We start from the raw sequence: 26510 nt of genomic DNA, 5'->3' as shown, positions 1-26510 counted from the left end.
GTACTGGTGTGGAACATTTAGTAGAACTGATGATAGCACATTTTTATAATTGTACTATTAACTACAGTCCGTGACATAACTTAGGACTTACTGTGTCATGCACTTTCACGGATTTTTTTAAAAATGTATTCCCATTTTGATTTATATTTCCCTAATAGTTAATGATGTTGAGCATGTATCCATGTGCTTTTATGCATTTGTATATATTCTTTGAGAAATGTCTATTCAAATCCTTCACTCATTTTTTGAGTTGTTTTTTTCTTTATATATTCTGGATATCAAATATGGTTTCTAACTATTTTCTCCCATTATGTAGGTTGCCTATTTACTTTCAAAATAAAGTCCTTTACTTCACACCTGCATGCTGCATGAGCAGCAAAAGAACAAATAGATAAATGGGATTTCCTCAAAACTAAAGCCTTCTGCACCTCAAAGGAGTTTGTCAGGAAAGTGAAAAGAGAGCCTACACGATGAGAGAAAATATTTGGTAACCATATATCTGATAAGGAGACTTGTATCTTGCATATATAAAGAACTCCTATATCTTGAAAATAAAAAGACAAACAGCCCATTTAAAAAATGGGTAAAAGATTTGAACAGACACTTCTCCAAAGATGATATACAAATGGCTAAAAAAACACATGAAAAAATGCTAAAAATCCCTAGCTATTAGGGAAATGCAAATCAAAACAACAATGAGATACCATCTTACTCCCATAAAACTTACAGCTATCAAAAAATCAGAAGACTACAATTGTTGGAGAGGATGTGGAGGAATGGGAGCACTCATCCGCTGCTGGTGGGAATGCAGAAGGATCCAGCCATTCTGGAGGACAGTTTGGCGGTTTCTCCAAAAACTAGCTATAGATTTGCCATATGACCCAGGAATTCCACTGCTGGGTATATACCCAGAAGATCCGAAAACAAGGACACAAACTGATATATGCACACCAATGTTCATAGCAGCACTATTCACTATTCCCAAAAGTTGGAATCAACCCAAATGCCCATCAATAGATGAATGGATAAATAAAATGTGGTATATACATACAATGGAATACTAACTCAGGTATAAGAACAAATACAGTACAAACACATGTGATAACATGGATGGATCTTGAAAACCTTATGTTGAGTGAAGCAACCCAGGCATTGAAGGACAAATACTACATGACCTCTCTGATATGAAATAAGTAAACCAAGCTGTCTCAGAGAGCTAGAGACCGGATGATAAACTTTAAGGTAGTTGGAGGGTAAAGGAAGGTTGTGAGCTGACAGCTACTTGGGTGAAATCTATGGTAAGCTGAAGGTAAGTATTTATACAGAGAAGAGATAAATTGGGGGCATAGGGCTAACTTTGGGTGGGGCTCTGTGGGCTTTAGGGGTACTAGGGATGGGAGGATGGGTCAGATTGCCCAAGAAATTGGGGAGAGGGTGAGGGGAACATTTGATCACGGGAGATTGTCAGGTATGTGGTTGAAATTGTGGTGCAGAGGAAACTCTTTAGAAAATGTAATACAGAAGGTTGCATGTTTGGGATGCTTAAAGGGGGGGGGGGGCGCATCTGACACAGGGCAAACTTCTGGGGAGTGTGTGAGTGCTCATTTTGTCATAGTGGATTATATCACTGGGTGGAGACCCACACAATGAGGTTGAAGGTATACCCACATCCTGGGGAGGACTGATGTTCTCAAACAGAGGGAATTGTATCTCTTGAGAGAATTGGTGGCTCCCAATGGGTTAGGGCAGTCAAGTATGTCAAGCCCTCAACATTTTTGCAAGTATCTCTGAATATGGTTTCAGTAATGAAGATTGATTGTCGATCCTGGCCGCCCGGCCCGCCCCGCCCCCCGCCCTGCCCCGCGCTCAGGTCAACCGGCCCGCCCCGTTCCCCCCACAGTGCGATCGGGTCGTGCGCGGCGACCCTCCCACGGCTGCGAAGATGGCGCTGCGCGCGGAGCATGCGGGTCGTGGTCTGCAGCCTCGGCGCCTGCCGTCGCCCTCTCGCTGCGGGCGCTGGCGGGCGCCATCCGGACGCGGCGCAGCAGCCCCGCACTGCTCTCTGTGCGAAAATACACAGACAAGCATGAAAGGATAACAACAGAAAACGGTACTGGAACAGTGGGAATCAGCAATTTTGCACAGGAAGCACTGGGAGATATTGTTTACTGTAGTCTACTTGAGGTTGGGACAAAGTTGAACAAACAAGATGAATTTGGTGCTCTGGAAAGTGTGAAAGCTGCTAGTGAACTTCATTCTCCTCTGTCAGGAGAAGTACCAGAAATTAATGAAACTCTTGCAAAAAATCCAGGACTTGTCAACAAATCTTGTTATGAAGATGGTTGGCTAATCAAGATGACACTGAGAATCCTTCAGAACTTGATGAGCTAATGAGTGAAGAAGCATATGAGAAATACATAAAATCTATTGAGGAGTTAAAGTGGAATGCCTAAATAAACTAGACTAAAACAACTTAATCCAGCAATATTTTAAATTACTGGTGGATAGAGATTTATAAAAGGAACTCTTTAGCAATATCAATATAAAAACAAAATACTTGTTCCAACTATGCTATTGAAAGAAAATATCCCATAACTTTTTTGTTTTTTCCCCCATAACATTCTAATAGATTGCAAGTAAAAACACAACATGCATCTTTTTTTCACATCACCCTGTGATTCCGACTATGATCTACTTATATTCAGAATTCATGAAACTAAGGTAAAAACTCTTTGTAAAAAATTATGTAATTAAAGGGCAACATTGTTACCTTAAGCCTTATATAGTATTGTAACTATTGTTTATATCCATCCCTGGATTTGGGTCAAAATACTTAATGATATCTTCATTGAAAATAATTGGGAGTGGAGATAAGTTTCTGTTGTACAGTATCACATGAGAAACAACACTATCTTAATTTTGCAATATACTGTGTTTGCATTTAGTGATTCTGCTACTATTTGTGGAAATGGTAATTTAGTCCAAAATCTGGTTTTCCTTTAGCACTAATTGCCTGATAGCTTTAAGTACTTATTTTTGTAATCTTTGGTATGATCAAAAATAAATTCACTAACTTTGGTTTTCTGTCATGCTAGGTTGAAAGAGAAGACAAGGAAAGGTGAAACTTTTGATTAGTATAACACGGCAATTTTAAGAAAAGCGTATTCAGGTTTCCACTTAAGTAATGAGAATAGCAATGGACATAGAATGAATCTTTATATACATACATATACACACAGATATAAAGAGGTAGAGGGAAAGCAGACAAATTATCAGTTATTACTTATACCACCACCTTTTCATGGTGAGTGAACAGCAAATATGAGAACCCAGAAGTATGTAGGTAAATTATATTCCCATCTTTCCTACTCTTAAGCAAAAAAGAATACAATTCTTGCCAACATATTTTGGATACCTATCTCCCTATTTCTTATGTAATTATTAATCAGCTTGATTTGACTATTTGCTTTGAAACAGAAAGGGATGAGTAATAATTATATAGGATTATTCTTTTCTGAAGGTGCTCTCATGTTCCCTTATTTGATTTTCACATATCCATTCCTACCTAGCTCTGGCTAGGTAGAATTTCCACATTTCCTGGTCTCTTCTTCAGTTTCCTTAGCAAATATTACTCTGTATATTTAAATGGAAATCTTGGAAACAAAGAATGAATGTTTTAAAAGTGGGAAGAAATATATGCTTTCTAGAGGGGGAAAAAAAAGAAGATTGATTGTCATGGTGGGCCCTAAGGGGAGGGGAAAAGAGGTGTTGAATACATGGAATCTGGGTAACTGTGGGGCAATGGAAGAGTTCCACAGGATCATGCCATGATGGATATAGATCATATTAAATTACACCAAAAATGTATAAAAGTCTGTAGGCTAAAATGTAAACCATAATGTAAAACATAAGATAACTAAAAATTTAGAAAATTGTATACTCTAAAATATAAACCATGATGTAAACCCAAATAGAACCATGTTTGAAAGCTATTGTTTCAATATCTGTACATTAGCTGCAGCAAATATAATATGAACATGTAAAAAGATCACTGTTGGGGAAGGGACAAAGGGTTTGATGTTGAATATGTGGGAATACCATATATTGTATATGTGAATTACTGTGACCTAAAACTTATGTCAAGAGAAACTTAATAATCAGGGGGTAAAAAAAAAAAAAAAGAAAGGAGGTAGACACTAAGGAAGATATGGAAGAAATTGCCTTGCCACTGTACATACAGAGCAACACCTGTAGCTTTTTCATTTTTTCATTTCTTTGATACCCCAATTTATTTTTCCTTTGTTTAATTTTTCTAAATTTCTATGTATTCTGTATCTAACTTTTAAACACCATCACTATATTTCATTTTTCTATTAATGGAAACCTGGGCTTCCTTTTTGAAGAAGTTTTGGACTACAGAGAGGTTCAACTATGGTGGGGGAGGAGCACATGTGTGGGGTGTCATTAGTGGGAGGCACACGGTTGGGAGTTCTCCAGGGCATATATACAGGGTACAGAGAAAGGGTTAGATATTTTCATAGTGGTTTCAGTTGGAAACAACAGATGAGAGAGTGCTGAATTCCTGACCAGGGGAGCTCTATCATGTTCCCCAATGGAACAACAACAATCCCCCAAGTGCTGGCAAAGACCAATAAAGATAGATGGTCCAACAATGAGCCCTTGATACTGATGGTTCCAATTATGAGCCTGTGTGCCTGAAATATGAACTAGGCCTACAGCTGTGGGGTGCCTAAGAGTTACCTCCTGAGAGCCTCCATGTTGCTCAAATGTGGCCACTCTCTAAGCCAAACTCAGCATGTAGATGCACTGCCTTCCCCCCAGTGTGGGACATGACTCCCGGGGATGAGCCTCCCTGGCACCGAGGGATTACTACCAAGCACCAGCTGACGATGTAACTACAAAAAGACCACGAACAAAGAGGTCAACTCAGACCAGCAGAATATCTTAGCTTACATGTGATATCAGGTGTTAAAAACTGCATTTTGACCTTCGCTAAAAGAGGGAAATGGAAAGGACAAATGAGTTTATATGGCAATGAGTCTCCAAAAATGAGCCGGAAGGTCATAAGGGGGTGATGCTTATGCATGCCTCAGCAGGGTACCAAAGACAGCCAAGGTAGATGGAAACCCAGGTGCTGGTCCTCCTGAGGGCTGCAGCAACCCACAGGTTCTATGGTCAAGGTAGATGGCACTGGAGTTCAGGGCCATGTCAGTTGGCCCTACTTTGGAGTTTGTGTTCCTGAGTGTGATGGAGTTGGACTCAGATATAACCTTTCTACACATGCCTCTTTTGTTACTTTTACCGGCCCTGTGGTTAGCGTTTAGGTTGGTGTATACTCAGGAGACCTAAATCTCTGAACTGTCCATGTGAAGGCCAGGCCCTGGGCCTCAGAAGACTTGCAGCTCCTACCCTCTTGTTTCTTGGACTTACCCTGGGCAGCTGACAGGGAGGTGAAGAGGATCAACCACCACACCAGGGAGCCAAGAGTGCCTACAGCTGCAAGCAGGAGAATTGCATCCATCATCCATGTGGAATCTAAGCCCCCTCTTGATGTAGAGGGGGACTGGACATAGCCTTCCCAGGTCCACAAGATGGAGGAATAGAGTATGGATTAGAGTGGACTTACTGGTGTTCTGCTGGGGAAATATCGTGATTAGTAAGAGAAGAAATTGTAGTAGTGATGTGGAGAGGGTGGCCACGGTGGCTGCTGATGGTCAGGAGAGGGAAGAAGAGATATGGTGTGGGGACATTTTCAGGATTTGGAGTTGTCCTAGGTGGTGCTGCAGGGATGGATGCTGGATGTTGTGTGTCCTGTCGTGGCCCACTGGGTGGACTGGACTACAATGTGGACCACTGTCCATGTACTGCAGCGGTTCTCCAGAATGTATTTGCCAGATGCAGTGGATGTGCCATAATGATGGAAGAGTTTGTTGATGTGGGAGGGGTGGCGTGGGTGGAGTGGGGTGGGGGTTATATGGGGACCTCATATTTTTTTAATATAGCATTTAAAATAAAATAAAGAAAAAAATGAAAAAAAAGCAAAAAATTATTTTTGCGAAGAAAAAAAAGATAAAGTCCTTTGATGAAAAAAAGATTTTAATTTTGGTGAGGTCCCATTTATTTATTTTTTTCCTTTGTTGCTCATATTTTTGGTGTTTTGTCTAAGAAACAACTGCCCAACATAAGATCCTAAAGCTGCTTCCCTAGGTTTTCTTTTAGGAGTTTATAATTTTGGTTCTTTTGTTCAGGTCTTTAGTTGATTTTCACTTGATTTTTAATATGTCATATGGAAATCCATTTCTTATTGCACCACTTGTTGAAGAGAGTACTCTCTCCCCCATTAAATGGACTTGGCACCCTGGTTGAAAATCAGTTGGCCATAGACATGTGGGCTTATTTCTAGGTGGTCAATTCTATTCCATTCATCCATTACCACACCGTTGTGGTTACTGTGGCTTTGTAATGCATTTTAAAAGCAGGAAGTGTGAGTCCTCCAATTTTGTCTTTTTTTGAAGATGGCTTGGGTTATTTGGGGCTCCTTGTAGTTCCATATGAATTTGAGAATAATCTTTTCGATTTGTGCAAAAAAACGGTGTTGGAATTTTGAAATGTATTGCATTGAATCTGTAAATCACTTTGGGTGTAGTATTGATAGTTTTTCTTGCTTTTTATTGGCTGTAACTAACATCAATATATATTTCCTAATAACAAGAAAATTTTCTTACAAAATACGTGTATAAAATTCAGGAAATTTAAGATCAATGTAATGTTATTTATTATATAATATACAGTCCATATTCAATTTTTGCCAGTTGTCCCAACTATGTCATATTTTGCAATTCTTTTTTCCTCCTAGGTCCAATCTACATTCATGTATTGCATTTAGTTGTCATGTCTTTGTAGCCTTTTTTTTCAACATTTAATAATGGAAAATATTAACAATTACCTAAAAAGAAAACACAGTTGAATAAAGACATATATTTCTCAATTAAATGTGCTGGATGCATAAAAATCTTTATTTTTTAATTATACAATATGTTACACAATATATTTGGTTCATAGTAACAGAAGTGCTTGCTTTGCTCTCATAATGTCCTTCAGGTTCATCCATATGATCATAGGTTTACAACTTCATTTCTTCTTACAGCTGCATAATATTCTATCATGTAAATATACCACAGTTTGTTTATCCATTCATTGGTTGATGGACACCTGGGTTGCTTCCAACTTTTGGGAATTGTGAATAATGCCTCTATGAACATTGGTGTGCAGATGTCTGTTTGTGTCACTGCTCTCAGTTCTATCCAGTAGTGTTACCGTAGGGTCACGTGGCAAGTCTATATTCAACTTCTTTAGAAACGGACAAACGGTCTTCCACAGTGGCTGTACCATTCTGCATTCCCACCAACAGTGAACTAGTGTTCCTATCTCTCCATATCTTCTCCAACGCTTGTAGTTCTCTGTCTTTTTAATAATGACCATTCTGATAGGTGTGAAATGATATATCATTGTAGTTTTGATTTGCATTTCCCTAATCATTACTGATGTTAAGCATTTCTTCATGTGTTTATTTTTTACCACTTAAATTTCTTCTTTGGACAAATGTCTATTAAGATCTTTTGCCCAATTTTTAATCTAGTCATTTGCCTTTTTATTCTTGAGTTGTAGCATTTCTTTATATATCCTGGATAGTAAACCCTTATCAGACGTGTGATTTCTAAATATTTTCTACCATTAAGTTGGCTGCCTTTTCACCCTTTTGAAAAAGTCCTGTGAGGAACAAAAGTATTTGATTTTTAGGAGATCCCATTTATCTTTCCCCCTATATCCTCCTCAGATTTTTCATACTAGTGCATAAAAACATCACTGATTTTTGCATGTTGATCTTGCATCCTGCCATTTTGCTGAACACATTTATTAGCCCAAGTTAGCTATGTCATGGACACTTCAGAATTCCTAAGTACAGGAAAATGTCATCCACAAACAGCGGGAGTTTTACTTCCTCTTTTTCTATATGGATGACTTTAATTTTTTTTTTCTTATCTAATTGCTCTAACTAGAACTTCTAGTATAAAACTGAAGAACAATGGTGACAGTGGGCATCCTTCTCTTGTTCCCAATCTTAGAGGGAAAGTTTTCGATCTTTCCCCACTGAAGTATGATGTAAGCTGTGGGTTTTTCATATATGCCTTTTATCATATTGAGAAATTTCCTTCTATTACTATCTTTAAGTGTCTTTATCAAAAAAGGATTCTGGATTTTGTCAAATGCCCTTTCTGAATCAAATGAGGTTATCATGTGGGTTTTTTCCTCCATTTTGTTAATGTGGTGTATCACACTGACTGATTTTATTATATTGAACCAGCCTTGCATACCAGGAATAAATCCCACTTGGTAGTGATGTGCAAGTCTTTGCATATGCTGTTGGATTCAATTTGCAAGTATTTTGTTGAGAATTTTTGCATCTATGTTCATTAGAGAGACAGGTCTGTAATTTTCTTATAGTATCTTTATCTGGCTTTGGTATTAGGGTAATGTTGGCTTCATAAAATGTATTTTTTAATTTTCCCTCCTCTTCAATTTTTGGGAAGAGTTTAAACAAGATTGGTGTTAATTCTTTTCAAAATGCTTGGTAAAAATTCATCTGTAAAGCCATCTGGTCTTGGACATTTTTCTACTGGAGATTTCTGATGACAGATTCAACCTCTTTAAATGTGATTGGTTTGTTAAGTTCTTGTATTTCTTTAACATCAGTGTAGGTTGTGTGTGCATTTCTAGGAATTTGTCCATTCAATCTAGGTTGTCTAGTTTCTTGGTATACCATTTCTCATAACATACCTTTATGATTCTTTTAATTTCTAGGGGATCAGTTGTAACTTCCCCCCTTTTATTTCTGATTGCATTTATTTGCATTTTCTCTCTCTTTTTCCTTTGTAAGTTTAGTCAGTGGTTCGTCAATTTTATTGACCTTCTCAAAGAACAAGCTTTTAGTTTTCTTGATTTTCTCTATTGTTTTCTTGTTCTCAATTTCATTTATTTCTCCTGTAATCTTTATTATTTCTTTCCTTCTGCTTACTTTGGGATTGGTTTGCTGTTCTTTTTCAAGTTTCTCTAGCTCTTCAGTTAAATCTTTGAGTTTAGCTCTTTCTTCTCTTTTAATATAGGCATTAAGGGCTATGAATTTCCCTCTCAAGACTGCCTTCATTGTATCCAGTAAGTTTTGATAAGTTGTGTTCTTGTCTTCATTTGTCTCAATATACTTACAGACTTCACTTGCAATTTCATTTTTGACCCACTGATTATTCAGGAGTGCATTGTTCAGCTTCCAAACATTTGCAAATTTACTTTTTTCTTGTCTATTATTGATTTCCAGTTTCATTTCATTAGGCCTGAGAAGGTGCTTTGTAAAATTTCAATCTTCTTATATTTATTGAGAGCTGCATTGTGTCTTAACATGTGGTCTATCCTGGAGAAAGATTGATGGGCACTTGAGAAGAATGTATAACCTACTGAGTTTGGATGCACTTTTCTGTATATGTCTGTTAAGTATAATTCATTTATCATGTTGTTCAAGTTCTCTTTTTCCTTGTTGATCTTTTGTCTACTTGTTCTATTTAATGGTGTGAGTGGGGTGTTGAAGTCTCCAACAATTATTGTAGAGATATCTATTTCTCCCTTCAGTTTTGCCAGAGATTGTCTCATGTATTTTGGGGCACCCTAGTTAGGTGCACAGATATTTATGACTCTTATACCTTCCTGGTGGATTGTCCCAGTTATTAATATATAATGGCCTTCTGCATCTCTTAGAACTTTTTTGAATTTAAAATTTGTTTTGAGGAGGGGCAAGATGGCGTCTGAGTGAGTGCACCTTATAATCTCTCCTGCAAAGAAGCGGCTGAGTAGGGTTGGAGTCCTGCTGGACTGGGCTGTTTTGGGTGTTTGCAGGGCAGAAGGTGTCTGTACGTCGATTTGGTGGGATGGTGACAGAGGAGATTCTTCTAAGAGGCAGAATTTTGGGTCTCTTTCACGGAGGTCACGGCTGTGCGTGGGACCCTTCCAGCTGGGGACGGCAGCCTGGTGGTGGCAATTCCTGGAGGCTTTACTGTGCTGGGGAGTTCCCAAGCCCAGAGCGGGCTGTTTCAGGGGCTTGCAGGGTGGGACGTGTCTGGAAGTCGATTTGGTGAGACAGTGATGAAGGAGATTCTTGCGAGAGGTGGAATTTTGGGTTTCTGACTCAGAGGTCAGAGGTTCTGTGTGAAGCCCCTCCCCCTAGGGCTGGCAGCCAGGTCATGGCGATTCCTGGAGGCTTTGCTGTGCTGGGGAGTTCCCAAGCCCTGAGCGGGCTGTTTCAGGGGTGGAAGGTGTCTGGAAGTCAATTTGGTGAGACAGTGACGATTCTGGCGATTCTGGCGAGAGGTGAAATTTTGGGTTTCTGACTCAGAGGTCAGAGGTTCGGGGTGAAGCCCCTTCCCCTAGGGCTGGCGACTGGGCAGCGATCCCTGGCATCCTTGTTGTGTGGGGAGCTCCCAAACCCTGAGCGGGCTGTTTCGGGGGCTTACAGGGCAGGAGGTGTCTGGATGTCGATTTGGTGAGACAGGGATAGAAGAGATTCTTGCAAGAGGTGGAAGTTTCAGTTTCTGACATGGATGTCAGAAACCCTAGGAAGAACCCTTCCATCTAGGGCTGGCAGCCCATCCACAACGGTCCCTGAACTAATTGTAGTGCAGTGGCACCCCTAGCAGGCTGTTTCAGGGGATTGCGGAGCAGGAGGTGTCTGGATGTCGATTTGGTGAGACAGTGACAGAAGAGATTCTTATGAGAGGTGGAATTTTGGGTTTCTGACATGGAGGTCAGAGTTTGCAGGCGGGACCACTCACCCTAGGGCTGACACCCAGCTGCGGGTATCCCTGAAGGCTGTGTTGCACTGCAGTGCTCCCAGGCCCCCTGTTAACCGGATGCGTGGTTCCCAGGTCTGTGTCCCCTAAACCCTAGTGACCCACGCTACAGAGACTCACACACCTTGAGTCTGCAATATCACAGACTTCCCATCCCTAAAACCACCACACGCTAAGGTTATCTGAGGTCCTTGATTATCCTAGCCTTTGGCATTTGTGTGTGTTTGTTTGTTTGTTTTTGTCTTGGTTGCTAATATTGCATTATTGCCTGGTCTTTTCTCCCATTTTATCCCCCAAGGTCCTTTTTTGTTTATTTAGTTTTTTTTCTCCTTTTCTTTTTCTTGCTTGTTTCCCTCCCTTTTCTTTACCCACCCCCCTTTTCTTTCTTCTCTTTTTTTCCTTTTCTCTCTTTTTCTTCTTATTTTATTTTATTTTCTTTATATAACAGGTGCTGCAGGGAGCACTTCACATTTGCTGTGTTTCCTCATCATCCTTTTGCTCTTTTCTGTGTGAATTGATTTTGGTCACCTACACTATCCCCTTTCCCCCACATTTTGCTATCCTCCATCATCTACTGTCTCTCTTACATTCTACCTCCCTTTCTTTGGCCCGAAATTTGTCTGACTCTTTAATTTCTAATACCTTTGTTCTGTTTTCTGTCTTTTATCCACTCTTGATATTACTGTCTTTCTCATTCCCTTTCTCATGAAAACACTAGCTTTTTAATTCATACTGTATTCCTCCCCATATTCAGTTGACAGTATCATTATAAGTACTCTACTTACTACTATAACTCTGAACAACTTACATGAGTCTAATATCCATTCTCCCAGATCTCACATTGTTGCTCTGTTAACATATTACCAATACTACTTTACACATTTGCTCTTCTTACTCATTTTGCTTTCCCTGGCCCTAATATTTTCCTTCAACGTGAACTTAGCCAGCAACAAGAAAAGAGAGTAAGAAGAACAAAGAGACAAAGAGAAGACATAATGCTTATGCAAGAACAACAACTAATTAATCCCCAAGACTAGACAAAGAAACTAAGGAACTGATTAAACACAACAAGATAAAATGATGACCAGACAGCAACAAAAAACTACAAACCAAACCAATAATCAGGAAAACATGGCTGAATCCAATGAACAAACTGAAAACCAGGAAGGGGAGCAGAACATCGGACCAGTAAATAAATATCTCAAAACATACATTAGAGACCAACTTAATGAAGTAAAGGAAGAGATTAACAATATGAAGAAAACACTTGGAGAAGAAATTGCAGACATACACAAAAAGATAACAGATATAATGGGGATGAACACCACAGTTCAATAAATCAAAAATACACTCTCAGCAAATAGCAGCAGATTAGAAGAGGCAGAGGAGAGAATTAGCAACGTGGAAGACAGTACATCTGAAATCAAACATAGTAGAACTGATAGATAAAAAGATAGAAAAAATCCAGCTAGGACTTAGGGACCTGAATGACAATTGAAAACGCTCAAACATACGTATTATAGGCATGCCAGAAGGAGAAGGGAAGGGAAAGGGGACAGAACGGGTGCTGGAGGAAATAATGGCTGAAAACTTCCCAAATCTACTGAGAGAGATGGATGAACATGTCCAGGAAGCACAACGCACCACAAACATCACAAATCCCAACAGGCCCACCCCAAGACATACACTTGTCAAATTATCCAATGCTCAAGACAAAGAGAAAATTCTAAAAGCAGCAAGAGAAAAGAAAACCATCACATACAAGGAAGGCTCCGTAAGATTAACTGCTGATTTCTCAGCTGAAACCATGGAGGCAAGAAGGCAGGGGTATGATATAGTCAAGGTACTAAAAGAAAAAAATTTCCAACCAAGAATACTCTACCCAGCTAAACTAGCATTCAAAAATCATGGAGAGTTCAAAATATTCACAGATAAACAGAAATTGAAAGAGTATGCCAACAAGAACCCTGCCCTTCAAGAAATACTAAAGGGAGTTCTACAGGAAGAAAGGAAAAAACAGGAAAGGCAGAGTTGGAGGAGAGTGTAAGAGCAACAAAAAAGACAAAAAGAGAAGGGAAAAAACAAACAAAATATGACAAACACAATTCCAAACAAAATATGGCTAACATCAATAATTCCTTGAAAGTAATAACACTGAATGTCAATGGATTAAACTCACCTATCAAAAGATTCAGACTGGGACACTGGATAAGGAAATATGACCCATCTATATGCTGTCTACAAGAAACAAATCTTAGACACAGGGATTTGTGTAGGTTGAAAGTGAATGGCTGGAAAACAATCTTAGAAGCAAACAATAGCCAAAAAAAGACAGGAGTAGCTATATTAATATCAGACAAAATAGACTTTAAATGTGAAACAATTATGAGAGACAAAGAAGGCTACTACATATTAGTGAAAGGGACAATCTCTCAAGAATGAACAATCATAAATATTTATTCTCCTAACAAGGGTGCCTCCAAATACATGAGGCAAACACTGGAAAAACTAAGTGAAAGAATAGATACCTCTACAATTATAGTGGGAGATTTTAATACACCACTATCAATTTTGGACAGAACATCTCAAAAGAGAATCAATAAAGAAATAAAAACTTCGAACAGTATATTAGAGAAGCTGGATCTAATAGACATATACAGATCATTACACCCAAATACAGAAGTATATACATTTTTCTCAAGTGCACGTGCATCATTCTCCAAGATAAACCATATTCTAGGCCACAAAGAAAGGCTCAGTGAATTCAGAATGATGGAAATCATACAAAATAATTTTCCTGACGACAGTGGAGTGGAGCTGGAAATCTGCAAGGGACAGAGGCCCAGATTTCACACCAAGATATGGAAATTAAACAGCACACTCTTAGAAAAAGAGTGGGTCAAAGAGGAAATCACAAAGGAAATTAATAACTACCTTAAACTAATGGAAGTGATAACACAACATACCAAAACTTATGGAATGCAGCAAAAGCAGTACTGAGAGGGAAATTTATAGCCATAAATTCATACATCAAAAAAGAAGAGCAAAAATTGAAGAACTAACTGCACATTTGGAGGAATTAGTAAAAAACAACAACAAAGTAATCCCACAGGAAGAAGAAAGAAAGAAAGAACAAAGATAAGAGCAGAACTAAATGAAATAGAAAATAGGAAAGCATTTGAAAAGATAAACAAAACCAAGAGGTGGTTCCTTGAGAAGATCAATACAATTGAAAAACCCTTAGCTAGACAAAGAGAAAAAGAGAGAAGATGCAAATACACAAAATAAGAAATGAGAATGGAGATATCACCACTGACCCCACAGAAATAAAGACTATCGTAAGAGGATACTTTGAAAAACTACATTCCAACAAAAATGACAATTCAGAGGAAATGGACAAATTCCTAGAAACACATAAGCAGCCTATATTGACGAAAGAAGAAATGGAAGATCTCAACAAACCAATCACAAGTAAAGATGTAGAATCAGTCATTAAAAACCTCCCAAATAAGAAGAGGCCGGGCCCAGACGGCTTCACAGGTGAATTCTACAAAACATTCCGGAAAGAACTAACACCAATCCTGCTGAAACTCTTCCAAAAAATCGAAACAGAAGAAACACTGCCTAACTCATTCTATGATGCCAACATTACCCTAGTACCAAAGCCAAACAAAGACACCACAAGAAAGGAAAATTACAGACCAACTTCTCTAATGAACTTAGACACAAAAATCCTCAACAAAACACTTGCTAAGTGTATTCAATAGCACATTAAACGAATTATACACCATGACCAAGTGGGATTCATTCCAGGTATGCAAGGATGGTTCAACATAAGAAAATCAATCAATGTAATACACCATATAAACAGACTGAAGGAAAAAAACCCACATAATTATATCTACAGATGCAGAAAAAGCATTTGACAAAATACAGCACCCTTTCTTGATAAAAACACTGCTAAAGATTGGAATACAAGGAAATTTTTTGAACATGATAAAGAGTATATATTAAAAACCTACAGCCAACATCGTTTACAATGGTGAAATCCTAAAATCCTTCCCTCTAAGATCAGGAACAAGACAAGGATGCCCACTCTCACCCCTTCTATTTAACATTGTCTTAGAAGTACTTGCTCGAGCCCTGAGGAAAGAACCAGATATAAAAGGCATTCAAATTGGAAAGGAAGAAGTCAAAATTTCATTATTTGCAGATGACATGATCCTATACATACAAAACCCTGAGAGGTCTAGAACAAAGCTTCTAGAACTCATAAATGAGTTTAGTAAAGTCACAGGTTATAAGATCAATGCGCAAAACTCAGTAGCATTTCTGTACACCAATAATGAGCAAGTTCAAGAGGAAATCAAGAAACAAATACCATTTACAATAGTCAATAAAAAAATCAAATACCTAGGAATAAATTTAACTAAAGATGTAAAACACTTATACACAGAGAACTATACAAGACTGTTCAAGGAAATCAAAGAAGACCTAAATAAATGCGAGGGTATTTCCTGTTCATGGATAGGAAGACTAAATATTATTAAGATGTCTCTCCTACCAAAACTGATGTACATATTCAATGCGATCGCAATAAAAATCAACACAGCACTCTTTAAGGAACTAGAAAAACTAGCTATGAAATTTATTTGGAAAGGAAAGAGGCCCCAAATAGCCAAAGACATATTGAAAAAGAAAAACGAAAATTGGAGGAATCACACTACCTGACTTCAAAACATACTACAAAGCTACATTAGTGAAAACAGAATGGTATTGGCATAAGGAGAGACACACAGACCAATGGAACCGAATTGAGATTTCTAATATAGGTCCTCATATAATATTCGATAAAGCCACAAACCCTCTCAACTGGGAGAGAATGGCCTATTCAACAAATGGCGCCTGAAGAAGTGGATATCCATATGTAAAAGAATGAAAGAGTATTAACATCTCACACCTTATACAAAAATCAACTCAAGATGGAACAAAAACCTAAATATAAGAGCCAAGACCATAAAGACTTTGGAAAGCAGTGTAGGGAAGCATATACAAGACCGTGTAATAAGAAATGGCTTCATGAACTTCACAACAAAAGCACAAGCAGCAAAAGAACAAATAGATAAATGGGACTTCCTCAAAATTAAAGCCTTCTGCACCTCAAAGAAGTCTGTCAAGAAAGTGAAAAGAGAGTCTACATAATGGCAGAAAATATTTGGTAACCATATATCAGAAAGGAGACTTATAACCTGCATGTATAAAGAACTCCTATATCTTGAAAATAAAAAGATAAACAACACATTTTAAAAATGGGAAAAGGATTTAAACAGACACTTCTCCAAAGAAGAAATACGAATGGCTAAAAAGCACATGAAAAAATGCTCCTAAGGAAATGCAAATCAAAACTGCAATGAGATACCATCTTACTCCCATAAGATTGGCAGCTATGAAAAAAACAGAAGACTACAAATGCTGGAGAGGATGTGGAGGAATGGGAACACTCATCCACTGCTGGTGGGAATGCAGAAGGATCCAGCCATTCTGGAGGACAGTTTGGCAGTTTCTCCAAAAACTAGCTATAGACTTGCCATATGACCCAGCAATTCCACTGCTGGGTATATATCCAGTAGAACTGAAAACAAGGACACAAACTGATGTATATGCACACCAATGTTCATAGCAGCATTGTTCACTATTGCCAAAAGTTGCAATCAACCCAAATGCCCATCAACAGATGAATGCATAAATAAAATGTGGTATACTTATGTCGAGTGAAGCAACCCAGGCACTGAAGGACAAATACTACATGACTTCAATGATATGAAATAAGCAAGCTGCCTCAGAGAGCTAGAGACTGGAAAATAGGCTTACAGGAAATCGGGGGGTGGAGGAAGGATATGAGCCGACGTCTGCAGGGGTGGAATCTATGATGAACTGGTGGTAAGTATGAGCACAAAGAAGAGAGAAAATGGGGGCAGGGGATTGCCTTTGGGTGGGACTTTGCGGGTTTGAGGGGGGCTGGGGATGGGCGGATGGGTAATATTGCCCAAAAAATTGGGGGGAGGGAGGGGCAACATACGAACATAGGAGAGTGTCAGGTGTTGGTTGAGAGTAAAATGCTGAGAAAATCATATCAAAATATAATTAGGAGGGTTACCTGTTTAGGATGCTCAGAGGGGATGGTCTGATGCGGGACGGACTCCTGGGGAATGTCTGAATGCTCATTTTGCCACGGTGGGTTGTACCATTGGGTAGAGACCCAAGAAGTGAGAGTTGGGGTGGACCCACATCCTGGGGAGGACTAATGCGATCAAATAGAGGGAACTGTATCTCTCGAGAGAAAGGGTGGCTCCCAGGGCATTAGGGCAGTTGAGCAAGTCAGGCCCTGAACACTGTTGCCAGTATCTCTGGACGTGGCTCCTGGGGAAATGGAGATTGGCTGTCGCTGTGGGCCCCAAGGGGAGGGGAAAATGGATGTTGAATGGATGGAACCAAGGTAAATGTGGGGGCAGGAGAGGAGTTTCGCCAGAGTACACGAGGATGAATATAAAACATGTAATATTACACCAAGAACATATAGGGGATGACAGACTAATAATGTAAACCATAATGTGAAACACAGGATAACTAAAAAATTTAGAAAACTGTATATCCTAAAGTATGGACCACATTGTAAGCACAGATGTCACCTTGTTTGAAAACTATTGTTTCGGAGTCTGTACATCAGTTTCAGTAAATATGATATGAATAAGTTAAAAGATTATCGCTGTGGAAGGGAAAAGGTTTTATGGTGGATGTGTGGGAGTACTGTATATTGTATATATGAATTACTGTGATCTGAGACTCTTGTGAAGAGAAGCTCAATAATTAGGAAAAAAGAAAAGAAAAAGAAAGGATGTAGAAATTTTTCCAAATCAATACATACTCTAGATCTAACCTTTAAACTCATCGCTATATTCCATTTTACTAGTAAGGAAACCCGACATTATATTGGGATTCGCTTTACAGGAAGTTTTGGATCACAGAGTGATTCAACAATGGCGGCGGAGGAATACTGGTATGGGATGTTAATGACAGGCTATATATGGTTGACAGGGAGTTATACAGGGCATATGTCCAGGGTGCATGGTAATGTTTGGATATACTCATAGTGGAAACAACTAAAAACAACAGCTGCGGGGGTACTGGGTTACTGGCCGGGGAGGCTCTGTCATGGTCCCCAGGGGAGCAGCGGCAGTCCCCCAGGTGCAACGGTAAGAACCAGGAAGGAAGGAGGGTCCAACAGTGGGCTCCTGATACTAATGACTATGCTTGTGAGCCTATACGCCTACAATAAGAACAAGGCCTAGAGCAGCATTGTGCCTGGGAGTTTCCTCCTGACAGCCTTCATGTTACTCAAATGTGGCCAGTCTTGAAGCCAAACTCAGCATGTAGATGCAGTGCCTTCCCCCCAGCGTGGGACATGACACCCGGGGATGAGCCTCCCTGGCACCGAGGGATCACTACCAAATACCAGCTGAAGATGCAACTAGAAAATGACCTTGAATTAAAGGTTCAACGCGGATCAGCAGAATATCCCTGTCTACATATAATAACATGACTTTAAAATGCTGTTTGACCTAATGTTAGGGGGAAATAGAAAAAAGAAATGAGTTTATATGGCTATGAGTCTCTAAAAAAGAGTCTGGAGGTTGTCAGAAGGATTGCCCTTATGCACACCTGAGCAGAATCTCAGAGACACATAAAGTAGATACAACCCCAGGTATTGGTTCTTTTGAGGGCTAAAGAGACCCACGGGTTCTATGGTCATGGCAGATGGGGTTCACTGCCATGTCATTTGGCCCTTCTTTGGAGCTGGTGTTTCTGCGTGATGAAACTGGACTCAGATGGGATTTCTTTTCACAAGCCTTTCCTGCTACTTTACTGGAATTGTAGTTGGTGTTGGGGTTTAAGATATATTTAGGGGATTTGAATCTCTGGACTGACAATATGATAGCCACGCCCTGAACCTCAACAGACTTCAACTCCTACACTCTGATTTATTGGACTTACCCCACTCAGCTAACATGGAGTTGAAGAATGTCAACCACCACACCGTGGAGCCTAGAGTGCCTATAACTGAAAGCAGGAGGATTGCATCCAGTATCCATGTGGAATCTAAGCCCCCTCTTGACACAGATGTGCAATGGACACAACCAATCCAAGGTCCACATAGAAAATGTGGCATTGGTGTGGGAAGGGTGGCCATGGTGGCTGCTGGGTGCAGGGAATGGGAGGAAGAGATGAGAGGGGGAGGCGTTTTCGGGATGTGGAGTTGTCCTGGGTGGCGCTTCATGGACAATTATGGGACATTGTAGATCCCCCCCAGGGCCCACTGGATGGAACGTGGGAGAGTGTGGGCTATGATGTGGACCATTGACTCTGTGGTGCAGCGATGCCCAGAGATGTACTTACCAGGTGCAATGGATGTGTCATGATGATGGGAGAGAGTGTTGCTGTGGGGGGAGTGGGGGATGGGGGCGGTGGGGTTGAATGAGACTTCATATTTTTTGAATGTAATTTTTTTTTAATGAATTAAAAAAAATAAAAAATAAAAATAAATAAAAATAAAAAAATAAAATGTGGTATATACATACAATGGAATACTACTTGGCTTTAAGAACAAATACACTACAAACACATGTGATAACATGGAAGAATCTTGACAGCCTTATGTTGAGTGAAACAACCCAGGCATTGAAGGACAAACTACATGACCTCAATGATATGAAATAAGTAAACCAAGCTGCCTAAGAGAGCTAGAGACTAGATGATAGGCTTACAGGAATTTGGGGGGTAGAGGAAGGATGTAAGATACACCTACATGGGTGAAATCTATGATAAGCTGGAGGTAAGTATTTGTACAAGGAGGGGATAAAATGGGGGCATAGGGTTACCTTTGGGTGGAGCTTTATGGGCTTGAGGGGGGTTAGGGATGGGAGGATGGGTAATATTGCCCAAGAAATTCAGGGGAGGTTGGGGCAACATACGAACATAGGAGATTGTCAGGTATTGGTTGAGAGTATAATGCTGAGAAAACCTTTTCAAAAATATAATAAGGAAAGTTACCTGTTTAAGATGCTTAAAGGGGATAATCTGAAGCAGGACAGGCTCCTAGGGAATATGTGAATGCTCATTTTGCCATAATGGGTTATATCATTGGATAGAGATCCATATAATGAGAGTGAAGGTATATCCACATCCTGGGGAGGACTGATGCCCTCAAATAGAGGGAGCTGTATCCCTCAAGAGAAATGGCGGCTCCCAGTGCATTAGGGCAGTTGAGCATGTCAAGCCCTCAACACTGTTGCAAGTATCTCTATACATGGCCCTTCAAACAATGAAGACTGATGGTCACTGTGGGCCCTAAGGGGAGGGGGAAAGAGGTATTGAATAGACGGAACCAATGTAACCATGTGGGCAACAGAAGTGTTCCACAAGAGGACGCAAGGATGGATAGAAGACATGTAAAATTACACCAAAAATATATAGGGGCTGACAGGCTAAAAGGTAACTCATATTGTAAAACATAAGATAACTAAAAATTTAGAAAATTGTATAGTCTAAAATATAAACCACAATGTAAACACAAATGTTACCTTGTTTGAAAGCTATTGTCTCAACATCTGTACATCAGTTTCAGTAAATATAGTATGAATATGTAAAAAGATTATTGCTGTGGAAGGGAAAAGGTTTTATGTTGGATATGTGGGAGTACTGTATATTGTATATACGAATTACTGTGACCTAAAACTCTTGTGAAGATAAACTTATTAGGAATAAAAAAAGAAAAAGAACGTAGACACTGAGGAAAAGATGGAAGTAGTTGCCTTGCCAATTTGCATACAGGGCAACACTTATTGCAGTGATGGAAGACAAAACATCAAAAACAAAGCTTTTGAATTTTTAAATTTTTTGATACTCCAATTTATTTTTACCGTAATTTTTCCAAATTAATATGTATTCTACATCTAACCTTTAAACTCATTGCTTTATTCCATTTTACTATTAATGGAACCTGGCAATATATTGGGCTTCGCTTTTCAAGAAGTTTTGGATCACAGAGAGGTTCAATAATGGCAGGGGAGGAATACTGGTGTGGGATGTTATTGACAGGGGACACATGGTTGGCAAGGAGTTCTACAGGGCATATATCCAGGGTACATAAAAATGTTTGGATATCTTCATAGTGGCTACAATTAAAAACAACAACTGAGGGAGTGCTGAGTTTCTAGCCAGGGGAACTCTTATCACAGTCCCTAAAAGAACAGCAACAATCCCCCACATGCAATGGCAAAGACCAAAAAAGAATGAAGATCCAACAATGAGCCCTTGATACTAATGACTATGCTTGTGAGCCTGTGCACCTGAAATAAGAACAAGGCCTAGAGCTGCAGGGTGCCTAAGAGTTACCTCCTGAGAGCCTCCATGTTGCTCAAATGTGGCCAGTCTCGAAGCCAAACTCAGCATGTAAATGCATTGCCTTCCCCCCAGCGTGGGACATGACTCCCAGGGATGAGCCTCCCTGGCACTGAGGGATTACTACCAAGCACCAGCTGATGATGTAACTAGAAAATGAACTTGAATAAAAGGGTCAACTTGGACCAGCAGAATATCTCAGTCTACATATAATACCAGGAGTTAAAAATGCTTTTTGACCTGAATCAAGGGGGAAATGGAAAGGACAAATGAGTTTATATGGCTATGAGTCTCCAAAAAGAGCCAAAAGGTTATCAGAGGGGTTGCCCTTATGCACATCTCAGGAGAGTCCCCGAGACAGATAAAGTAGATACAACCCCAGGTATTGGTTCTTCTGAGGGCTACAGAGACCCACAGGTTCTATGGTCATGGCAGATGGAGTTCAGTGCCATGTCAGTTGGCCCTTCTTTGGAGTTTGTGTTTCTGTGTGATGGAGCTGGACTCAGATGTGATCTTTTTTTACAAGCCTCTCCTGTCACTTTTACTAGAACTGTAGTTGGTGCTGGGGTTTAATATATACCCAGGGGATCTGAATCTCTGGACTGACCCTATGATAGCCAGGCCCTGAGCCTCAACAATCTTCAGCTCCTACACTCTGATTTATTGGACTTACCCCACTCAGCTAATATGGAATTGAAGGTCTACCACCACACCATGGAGCCAAGAGTGCCTACAACTGAAAGCAGGAGGATTGCATCCAGCATCCATGTGGAATCTAAGCCTCCTCTTGATATAGATGTGGAGTGGACACAACCATTCCAAGGTCTACAGGATGGAGGAATACAATATGGATTAGAGTGGACTTACTGATATTCTATTCATGAACTATAATTAGTAATCGAAGAAAATGTGGCATTGGTGTGGAGAAAGTGGCCATGGTGGCTGCTGGGTGTGGGGAATGGGAGGAAGAGATGAGATGTGGAGGCATTTTTGGGACTTGGAGTTGTCTGGGTGATGCTGCAGGGACAGTTACCAGACACTGTATGTCCTCCCATGGCCCACTGGGTGGACTGTGGTAGAGTGTGGGCTATGATGTGGACCACTGACCATGAGGTACAGCGGTGCTCAGAGATGTATTCACCAAATGCAATGAATGTCTCATGATGATGGACGAGATTATTGCTATGTGGGGAGGAGTGGGGTGAGGGGTGTGGGGGGGTATATGGGGACTTCATATTTTTTTAATGTAATATTAAAAAAAATAAAGACAAAAAAAAGAAAGTGAAAAAAAAACACAAAATGTGAAACCTAATGTAAACTATGGACTACAACTAATAGAATAATTATAATAATATTATTTCATCAGTTGTAACAAATGCACCACATTAATGCAAAATATTAATAGAGAAAACTGTATGTGTATTTGTCTTGGGGGTTATATGGGAACTCTGTACTTTGTGCATGATTTTTCTGTAAACCTACAACTTCTATAATAAAAACAAAACAATAATAATTTCTGTGAGGACACAATGAGATTATGTGTGAAACGCTTAGAACAATGCCTGCCACACAGGATGCTTAATTTGTTAGCTATTATTATAAGTAATAGTATAATAAGTAATCTGTTATTATAAGTAATTTATTTCCTAACTCTCATGTCTTCTCACCTGTTTTTTCCCTCATCCCTATGAAAAGCATATTAAGCATGTATATAATTATTTTAAAAAATTAATGAGATCGGATTTTATTTTGAAAAAATAAAAAATAAAAAAAATAAAATAAAATCTGTTTTGTCTGATATTAGTATAGCTATCCCTGCTCTTTTTTGGTTACTATTCACATTCATTATCTTTTTCCAATCTTTCACTTTCAGCCATTTTATACCCCTGGGTCTAAGGTAAATTTCTTGTAAGCAGCATATGGATGGCTCATATTTTTTCATCCATTCTGTCAGTCTCTGTCTTTTGATTGGGGAGTTTAATTCATTCACATTCAATGATACTATTGCAAATGCACTATTCCTCCATTTTATTCTTTGGATTTCACATGTCATATCTTATTTTTGTCTTTTTGCTCTTTTGGTTATCCTTTCTTCTATTTTTCTTCAATACTGTCCTCTAAGCCTCTCTCTCCTATCTTTTTCTTTCAGGTTCTAAGGTTTCCTTTAATATTTCCTGCAAAGGTAAATTCCTTTTTGCAAACTCTCTTAATTTGTTTGTTTGTGAATATTTTATACTCATCTTCATATATCAAGGACAATTTTGCTGGATACCGAATTCTTTGCTGGCAGTTTTTCTCTTTCAGTATCCTAACTGTATCAAACCACTGTCTTCTCACCTCCATGGTTTCTGAGGAGAAATCTACGCTAAGTCTTCCTGGACATCCCTTATACATGCTTCTCCCTTACTGCTCTGAGAATTTTCTCTTTATCTTTGACATCTGACATTCTGAATAATATGCATCTTGGAGTAAGTCTATCTGAGTTTATTCTGATTAGGGTATGGTGTGCTTCTTGGACATGTAAGTTAATTTCTTTCTTGACAGTTGGGAAATTTTCAGCTATTATTTCCTCAAATACTCTTCCTGCCATTTTCAACTTCTCTTCTCCTTCTGGAACTCCTATAAAATATATGTTTTTGCAATTCATGTCACTCTACTCTCTGAACTCCTGTTCAATTTTTTCCATTCTTCTCTCTCTGTTCTTTTCTCTCTTCAATTTTAGATGTTCTGTCTTCAGTATAACTTACTTTTTCTTCTATCATTTTAAGTCTGCAGTTGTATGCCTCTGATGTGTTTCTGATCTCACCTATTCTGTCTTTCATTCCCACAAGGTCTGTTACTTTTCTGTTCAGGATTTCAAATTCTTCTTTGTGCTCGCTCAATGTCTTCTGGATGTCACCTATCTCTTTAACCATATTGTCTTTCAACTCATTAATTTGATTTTGGAAATTTATGTACATCTCACCAATTAGTTCTCTCAAATTCTGTGTCTCTTCTGGGGCTTTGATATATTCCTTTTCTTGGGCCATGTCTTCTATTTTGTTAGTATGGCTCATAATTTTTGACTCATGTCTAGACATCTGATTAGGACGTAGTTTACTCAGATGCTCAATTTCTTTCTCTTTTGTAGGGATTAGTGACAGGAGGCTGTGTTATTACTGCTCTTTTGAGTTTTGGCTCAACCTGGATTGTTAGGATTGTCTCTGCTGGTTGCTCAAAACTGGTTGTCAATTTGCTTTCTAGGGCCTTGGGGAGGGAGGCTATAGAGGTTGGAAAAAGCCTCTCCTAATTATTTTTCATTTTCTCGTGTGCACTTCCTTTGTCTGCAAGCAGATGGCATTCTTTGGCAGCTCTCAGTCCAATGCCTATTCAGAATTTATTTGTGGCAAAAGACTGGATCAATGTGATAGATCTTCTTGTCTGGAGGCTAGGAGCCTTGTAATTCAAACTTTCTCTGAGACAGTCCTCCAGCCTTCTCTGGCAGCTCACTCCCTTTTCTTGGCTAAGAAATATTTCCACTCCCCTTAGTCCTCAACAATCAGTCCAGTTTATTAGAGAAGGAGATTGAGAGTGTCATACTTCTTTAGCCCCATGCTGAGGCAACTACACCTGGCCTGGAAGGGCTCCTGGGACACAGCAGACCATACCTGTCAATTAAAAACTGAGTCAGCCTTAGATTGTGTCCCTCTCTCTCCTTTCCTGGGAAGCCCTCAACAATAAGTCCCTGCGAGAAGTGAGGGAGATTGTGTCCGACAGATTTCTCCAGTCCTTTGCTAGCTCCCAGGGCAAACCACCGTGTGGTCCCACCTGGCCTGGAAGGACTGGTGGGACACAGCAGACCAAATCTGTGGGCCAGAAGCTGAATATAATGTTTATATTCATGAGAAATGTTGCTTCTTTTTACTATCTTTGCTTTTATCAGAGTAACTGCCGCTTCATAAAATTTTCCCCTCTTCTATTTTCTAGAAGAATTTGTATATAATTCATGTTTTTACTTCCTTAAATGTTTGGAAGAATTCACAAGTGACATAATCCAAGTCCAAGTATTTCCTTTTTGTAAGCATTTTAATTAGAAATTACTTTAAAAATTATAAGATACTCATATTATTTCACTTGGGTGAATTTTGGCAATATATAGTTTTCAAGGATTTGGTTATTTATCTAAATTGCCATTTAGGTGTATAGAGTTGGTTATATTATTTCTTACCAACAGTTTATTGTCTGTAATGTCTGTAGTGATATCCCTTCTTTTACTTCTGATATTTTTAATTAGTGTTTCCTCTCATTTTGTTAATCTTTATGTTTATTAATTTTATCCATCTTTTCAAAACCCAGCTTTTTTATCTTATTTCTATTGCTTTGCTTTTTACAATTTTGTAATTTTTGCCGTTTATTTTTTCTTTCATCCCAATTACTTTATTTTTTTTTTGTTTAGTTTCTTGAAGTAGGAGATGAGATTACTTACTTTAGACCTTTCTTTTTTTTCTATTTTAAGTACTCAATGCTATAAATTTCCATTAGCATTGCTTTAGCTGTATCTCACAGATTTGTACATATATTCATTTTCAATTCATTTTAAAAATTTATTTTATCATCTTTGAACCACAGATAATTTAGTAGTATGATTTTTAATTTCTACATATTTTGAGATTTTTCTGTTATTGACTTATAATTTGTTTCCATTGTGGACAAAGAATATCATTTGTATGGTTTTAATTATTTTAAATCTATTAAGATTTGTTTTATAACTCAGGATACTATTCCATGAATGCATGAACAGAATGTGTGTTCCTATTTTATTAGATGTAATATTATACAAACTGGTTGGTTGATAGCATTGTTCAGGTCTTCCTTATCCTTGATGCGTTTTTTTCTAGTGATTATATTGATTACTAAGGGAAAGATGTACACATTCCAAATATAGTAGATTTCTCTATTTTTCAATCCATTTCTTTCAGTTATTGCATCATTTATTTTGAAGCACTGCTGTTTGATGCACACACTTTTAAGACTGATGTCTTCTTGGTGTTTTCTTGAGGGGGAGTACCAAATTACTTTATTTGAAGAAATGGTACAAATCAAAGTACTTAGTGGATGCTTTGGTACAACTTACAATAAAGGTAAAATAAACCCAGT

At 38.9% G+C, this 26510-nt stretch overlaps 1 protein-coding gene and 1 pseudogene across 15 annotated transcripts in view; both read right to left on the bottom strand.

The window, feature by feature from the left end:
- LOC139437670 (serine/threonine-protein phosphatase 2A 56 kDa regulatory subunit gamma isoform pseudogene) overlaps positions 1 to 24403 on the bottom strand; it is a 92167-nt pseudogene extending 67764 nt beyond the window's left edge.
- Positions 1 to 26510, bottom strand: part of DOCK3 (dedicator of cytokinesis 3) — a 657203-nt gene that overhangs the window by 393983 nt on the left and 236710 nt on the right. The window lies entirely within an intron of this gene.

The sequence above is a fragment of the Dasypus novemcinctus genome, chromosome 26 (assembly GCF_030445035.2).
Source record: "Dasypus novemcinctus isolate mDasNov1 chromosome 26, mDasNov1.1.hap2, whole genome shotgun sequence".
Taxonomy (NCBI): Eukaryota; Metazoa; Chordata; class Mammalia; order Cingulata; family Dasypodidae; genus Dasypus; species Dasypus novemcinctus.
The sequence above is the reverse complement of the archived record's forward strand: the minus strand, read 5'-3'. Positions and strand labels throughout refer to the sequence as shown.